The sequence below is a fragment of the Pantherophis guttatus genome, chromosome 1 (assembly GCF_059756535.1).
Source record: "Pantherophis guttatus breed Tessera chromosome 1, ASM5975653v1, whole genome shotgun sequence".
NCBI lineage: Eukaryota > Metazoa > Chordata > Lepidosauria > Squamata > Colubridae > Pantherophis > Pantherophis guttatus.
The window spans coordinates 261,997,649-262,004,626 of NC_142063.1; positions in this window are offsets into that span (position 1 = coordinate 261,997,649).

Below are 6,978 nucleotides of genomic sequence, written 5' to 3' on the forward strand. Positions count from 1 at the left end.
TGCGATCACACACAATGGTTGGGTAACAAGTGTTTTGTGAGAGGGTGGTTTATCTAAGGCTGCAGGCTCGTTAAGGCGCCGTCTTCGACATTTATTGGCAAGTTCATCCCACCTTTTAGATGTGGGAGGGAAAGAAAGGTGCCATTTTAACAGAATGACGCAGTTGGAAGGGACCTTAGAGGTCTTCTAGTCCAACCCCTTGCTCAAGCAGGAGATGCTATACCATTTCAGACAAGTAACTGTCCAGTCTCTTCTTAAAAACCTTCAATGATGAAGCACCCACAATGTCTGAAGGCAAGCTGCTCCACTGGTTAATTGTCCTCATTGTTAGGAGGTGTTTCCAGGTTGCTTCTCTCCTGGACACATCCTGGCACTTTTCAAAAATGGTTTGCCATTGCCTGCTTCTTAGATCTGAGGGAGAATGTCTGGGCCAAGGGCTCCCAGTTGGCTTCATGCCCACTGTCTCCCAATTTCTACATGGTGCTTAAACACTAGTCCAAACTGACTCAGATACTACTACCATTGTATAAGATTGTGATGTGAGCCATCTTCATCATCAGCCATTTTCATATGATCCTTCTTGACTATGCAACTGGCTCTCGGATGTTTTTTATGCTGTTCTCTTATTGTGATTTAATGCCTGCTCTTCTTTTAATATTTAATTTTCTCTAAGATAATAAAAACCTGGTGAATGATTTATAAATCCAATAAATGCAAGTCTGGTAAAAAAAAAAAAACCATCTAAGTATTTCAGCAACTAAGGACAGCTATCTTAAAATGTATGCAATTTTGAATAGTTATTTTTAACGAAACATACTGAGGAAAACTTCATTTCAGGTGTCTTCTTAATCTAGTTTTAATTTCTCCCGCTATTTTATTTATTTAACTTTAAATGATGATCATTGTCTTAAGCATGCACACTGACCTCAACTGTCAAGGGAAAGAAGCAACTGTCTTGTAATGCAGTAGAGCAGTGCAAGCAATATAGTATAGTATTGTTGTCATGCTTACATGTCACCAGTGTTATTCAGGCTGCATTGGTTGCTAGTTGACTTCCGAGTGTGATGTAAGGTGTTGGCTATTACTCTGTATGACATAGGGCCTGGATATCTCAGGGACTGCCTGTCTCCAATCAATTCTCCCTGCCAGATACATTCCCCACAGTATGTGCAGTGCACCCCAGGTTCCCCACTATTAAACATTGTCATCTTGCGGGACTAAGAAAGTGTGCTTTCTCTGTTGTTGCCTCCACTCCAAGATAAGGATCCAGCCTCTCTCCTGAAAAGTCCTCAAGACCTAGCTTTGGTCCCAGGCCTGGGGTTAATATACAGATAGTCCTCAACTTATAACAGTTCATTTAGTCAAGTGATCATTCAGCAGCACTGAAAAAAGTTACTTATGACCGTTTTTTACTTACAATTTACAACCGTTGCAGCATCCCCCATGATCATGGGGTGGGGGTGGGGGCGGTGGCGGGAAATCTAATATTAATACTAAAAATGTCTGACCAAGCCCATGAATTTCAAGCTCATTGGATTCATTCTTATTGATCAGGATTAAATCTAGTATTAAAAAATAATATAATCCATCTCTTCAGAAATTACATATCAGCAAGACAAGAATACATTAGATGTTCCATTAGGACTTCAGATCTTAATTTCATCCTGGGGTTTTTTTCCCCCTGCATGCATTAGTATATAGGTATCGGATGCTATGAATATTGCATCTTCCTAATTTCCCTATTGTATTTATTTGAAGGTCATTTGGCCTCACTGCCACTCTCTTTGTCACGCATATTTTTGTCTCTAATATTTTGTTATTTAGCTCTAAAGTTTTTGCCACCTTCCTCAGCAAAATTTTGTTATAAACATCTCTTGTTAAAGTTTGGATGATCTGTTAAACACACTTTTTCTAGAACTATGATCTATTTCTGTTTCCTGCCCTGAATTTTTATTTCTATTGGATTCCACAGCCCACAAAATGAGAGCTTCTCTCAGACTACAGTTAATAGAATCATCTGCTCAGGTTGAGATCCATTTTTCTGTCCCATCCAAAAGAAATACTGTTCATATAGTTTCTTGCTATATTGTTTATTTCCATCTGATCAGCAGGATAGAACTATAGTGAGCTAATTGTATGAGTCTTAGTAGCATCTGATCTTAGTTGCTTCTGATCTCAGGAGAGATCTCCAAGTATGTATGTTTTTCAGTTTGGTGCTTAGATTCCTTTCATCCAACTGATCTTGAGCATTTTCCTTAAAGTTTTTTGGAAAGCAGGGTGGCCAATCACCAGGGAGTGGCCAAAAATGTAAAAATTATTGCCATGCATGGCATAATATTAGTGGCACTAAATGTCCCTCCTGTTCCTGTTTGTCAGATTTTTCTATTCTCTTACCTCTTGCCTTTTACTTCTCCTTCTTGAAACCACATCCCTTTCTAATGATCCTTCAGAAGGTTTACCTACATCCTACAAAAAAGCCCATTCATGCTGATAAACTGAATTATACAGAGGCACGCCTTCAAATGTTTTATCTTCTCTTTTTGCAGAGTCAATGGCTTGCACTTGCTATAATTATAATCCATTCAAGGTGTCCCTGAAGAAATATGGAAATTAACTTAATATATTATCCTCCAGATATTTGAAACAGGACGAAATATAAATCTAGCAGATAAGTGCTACCTATGTCAAGTGTTTCACATGTGTAAACCATAGCTGGCCAGGTTTTCTTTCAATGCTGCTTAAAAAAGTAAGATAGGGTGATGTAGGATGCCTCGTTCACATGCATTGAAGATGACCAGATGACTGTAAATAATATAAATCCTTCCATTCCCAACCAGTCAGTTAGAACTGAAGAAGCTTCTTGGGTGAGAAGCAAAAGAGTTTTCAAACAAAAAAACTAGAAAGTCCAGTTAATTTTTGGAAAAAGCACCTTTGTGACACCTTACAGTAAAGTATAAATGCAAGCAAAGTTCCTTTCTATTCAGAGCAGATGCTAATTTTAGAGGGATATGAGATGATATAATGATAAGCAGCCTACAAATGACAAGGAAGTACAAGGTTAAAAGAAGGAAGGACTTCATTGGCATCACAGCTGTTGAGTCCTGGTGATTGCATCTTAGTAGTGAAGGATCCCAGAATAGCTGATGTTTTGCAGAGTCCTTAGGGATATCTTGTGATCAGTTTGTATCCATGCATGGCTAATTCAGATATGAATTGATCACAGGCATTATTATACCCTGAAAAACCCAGTGCTAAACAGGATAGTTTAGCTGGGGGCCTGAAGCAATGTTTCTTAGCTTTGGCAGCTTTAACCTGTATGGACTATAATTCCCCAGAATTGCCTAGCTAGCATGCTGGGAGTTGAAGCCCACACAGCATAAAGTTGCCAAGGCTGGGAAACACTGGCCTGAAGAAACAGGCAGACTAAGAGGCACTTGGGACAGAACAAGGCTCTATTTCAAATGGCTACTTTCCCATTCCAGTTTATATACCTAGAGAACACCATTTTCCTTACAATTCTTTTCCCAAGAGGAAACTTGCTGGAGCTCACAACAGGCTGGGCTAATTTTTCAGATCATTTAAGACTTAAATCCGTCCTATCTTTGCATAGTTTTCCATTTTATACAATGATACATAAGCTATATGATGGAGCATATGCATGTATATAAACGATCTGCATTGAAGAATATCTGTTCTGACAGCTATCAGATATCAAGCAACTGTTTCATGTTAATCTCTTGAAAATTCTTTAGCTTTGAATGCTGCCAGAAACTTTAGCTGAGTGACTTTTGCCTATTTACTTGCTCATTCAATTATCTTTGAATGAAGAGCCGCTCATGTTTAATGCAGCATAAGTGTACCTTTTATCAGTAAGTGCCTTTGATGGTCTGAATATAGTTTTCTTATACAATACTATAGGCATGATTGGCAGACTCTTACATTTTGAAAGGAAAAGTGCTTCTTAATGGATGGGATTGCCTCCTTAACCTTAGTTTGCATTGACTCCTGTTTGATTATTTAGTATCGAAAGGGGAAACTGATCCAATGACTAATGCATCATAACATCAAATGCAATTATTCAAATAATGATAGAATGACCTCTGGCTTCTTTTATAAACAACAGGTAGTTAATGTTGATCGTTCGACCAATGAATCAGTTGGTTCAGTCTTTTGGTTTTATGCGATTAACTTACTTATTTTCTTATTTGAAAACCAATTTGGTGCAGTGATTAAGGTAGCAGTTTAGAAACCAGGAGAGAGACCATGAGTTCTAGCCCTTCCATGAGCCCAGGTGCCTGCCACACAACCAGTCACACGCTCTCAGCCCTAGAAAGGAGCAATGGAAAACCACTTCTGAAAAACATTGCCAAGGAAAACTGCAGGGAGTTCTCCAGGCAATCTCTGAGAATCAGACACAATTGAATGGAAGTATTTTTGTTTCTTATTTTAAAAAATTATAATCTGCCATTCAATTCATCTTAATTCTCCAAATAAGAATGTTAATAAGATGTAAGATATAATTTGAGGGAAATAAACAAGGATCTAATGTTCATCTATTTTTAAATATTCTTTGAGGGCTTCAGCAAACCTAACATAATATTTTAGATCATTTTAAAAAAAATCATATTAAGTAAATTTAATATTTTAATGAATAAACCCATTTATTCTCTAAAATTTGATACTCCAATCTTTCTTTTCACAGTTGAAATGTAAAAATGACATTTTTATTTCACCTTTTATAAAATTGAACTGTTGGTTTCCAATCAAGGAAATAAATAAGTTAGAATTGCAGGTGTCATGGAAATTTTTAAAGCCTACAGGGTATACTGTTCAGTTAGCATATACTTCATTTGTATATATTGCCAACCTATATATGTGATAAGTCAAAATGCAATCTCTCAAAATCTTTAAAACAAAGTGAAAAATCAATAGATTTTTATCTTTATCCCTTGTTTAAGACAAACATTCCAACAGGACAACTTCCCCATTATTTTCAAGTTTGAGTTATACCACAACATCAGTTCCTTATGTGATTTAGGATTAAATGTAACAACTTACCTATAAATAATGAGATATACCTTTCAAAGGAAGAAAATTTTGTAACTGTATTCCCCCAAAGTTATAATCAGCCTACTGTTTATGAAAAAGCCCATGTAGCAAACATTTGAGATGAATACTAAGTAAATTTAGCTATGCTAGTCAAATTCCTGTAACTAGAATTTCTAAAGCTGTATATAGTTCTTTATATGATCTACTATTGCAGAAAAGGTAGCTCAGGGGTACTCAAATCCGTTGTGAGTATCAAGATGATACCAGCAGTTCCTAATGATGACCAGCCTCTCCTTTGCCAACTGACAGGTTTCATTTTAAACGTTTGTTTCTAATAGGCCTCCTGAAAGAGTAGATCAGTAGTCTTCTTTATTAGTCAACCTAGAGTAGTAACTATATGGACTTATTGTTTATATGTTATATTGATGTTCTATATGTTGTGAGCTTAGCACAATTTAAGAATTATTCAATCTTAGTGTTTTCTGGATCCTGTATATCTTTAATTACATCTTTATTATTAAATTGCAAGTACATTGAGTGCTTCTGTATTGGAGATGAATTCCTTGTATGTCTAATCACACTTGGCCAAATATTCATTTAAATTCAATTATTAATAGTCTCATTACATTCATGATGTTCCATTAATGGAGTCCTAATACTTGGTGTTCCTTTTGTAACTTTCCTGTCTTCCCACCAATTGGCAGAAAGATAGATATAAATGTTACTAATAAATACTACTCAAGGTTGACTCAGCCTTCCATCCTTTCTAAGGTAGGTAAATTGAGGACCCAGTTTGTGGGGGCAATAAGCTGACTTTGTATAAATATACAAAAGTATGAAGGCTATTGCTTAACGCATTGTAAGCCGCCCTGAGTCTCCGGAGAAGGGCGGCATATAAATTAAAGCAAAAAAAATAAAAAAATAAAAAATAAAATAAATGTTCAATGTTTTTTATAAAAAAAAATAACCTGTTAATTATATACCTGTATATCTACCCATTGTGTCCCAATCAGGGTACAATTGAAGGCTTCATGACAACATGACAGAACACAATGTTGCTAGTTTCTGGGCAAGATCTGTTTAATTCGTACACATTTTAATCTTGTATTTTATATTTTAAATTTTATGATATGCCTTATTTTAATTGTGATGCTTTTGACATGAATAAACAAACACATGTCTGTTAAAGAAATACAGAAAAGTTGTACTGCAGCTTTTGATAATATTAGTGTTGCTGAGGTAAAAAAACCCCACTTGAATAAACCATGATTTTGAGTTTCAAGACTCCAAAATTGAGGTAGGACAAAGCAAAATAAATTAAGCTAGCATGACATGGCTATCTTGCCCAATTCTGAGATGTTCAGCTGAATGAAAGAATAGCCAAAGATTCTTCTTGATCATAAGAAAGGCTGCAAACTGAAAACACTTATCTGGTGGAAGTGACTTTGAGCTCAAAGTGATTTATTTTTTAGATATTGCATATGCTGCATAATAGTTTAGGATGAAAGAAACCCAGTTAGGGAAGAAATATATTGGAGTCTCTATACTGCAAGAGAATTATTTGAATAATTCTTAAATAGATAAGTAGATAATGTGTCATCAAATCAGTGTCAAGTGTTAGAAGCAACATGGATAAATCTTCTCATTGATGATTTTATGTTTGCATCCAGAGGGGGGAAATGGTTTTAGCTCTCCTTGTAAAGAGTGTGGACTGATTGTTATGTTACACATAAAAATTCAGAGGAAAATAGTAAGCAGATATCAACAGTTCAAAAGAATATTTTCAAATTTTATTCATAGTGAAATATATAAGATGGTTAAAAAGAAAAATTCCTGTGAGAAGTTGTAGGCCAAATTTTTCTTCATCTACTATAAGGAAAAAGAGTTTCCATGTAACTCCTAAAAACACATAATTCAGAAATGTCAATT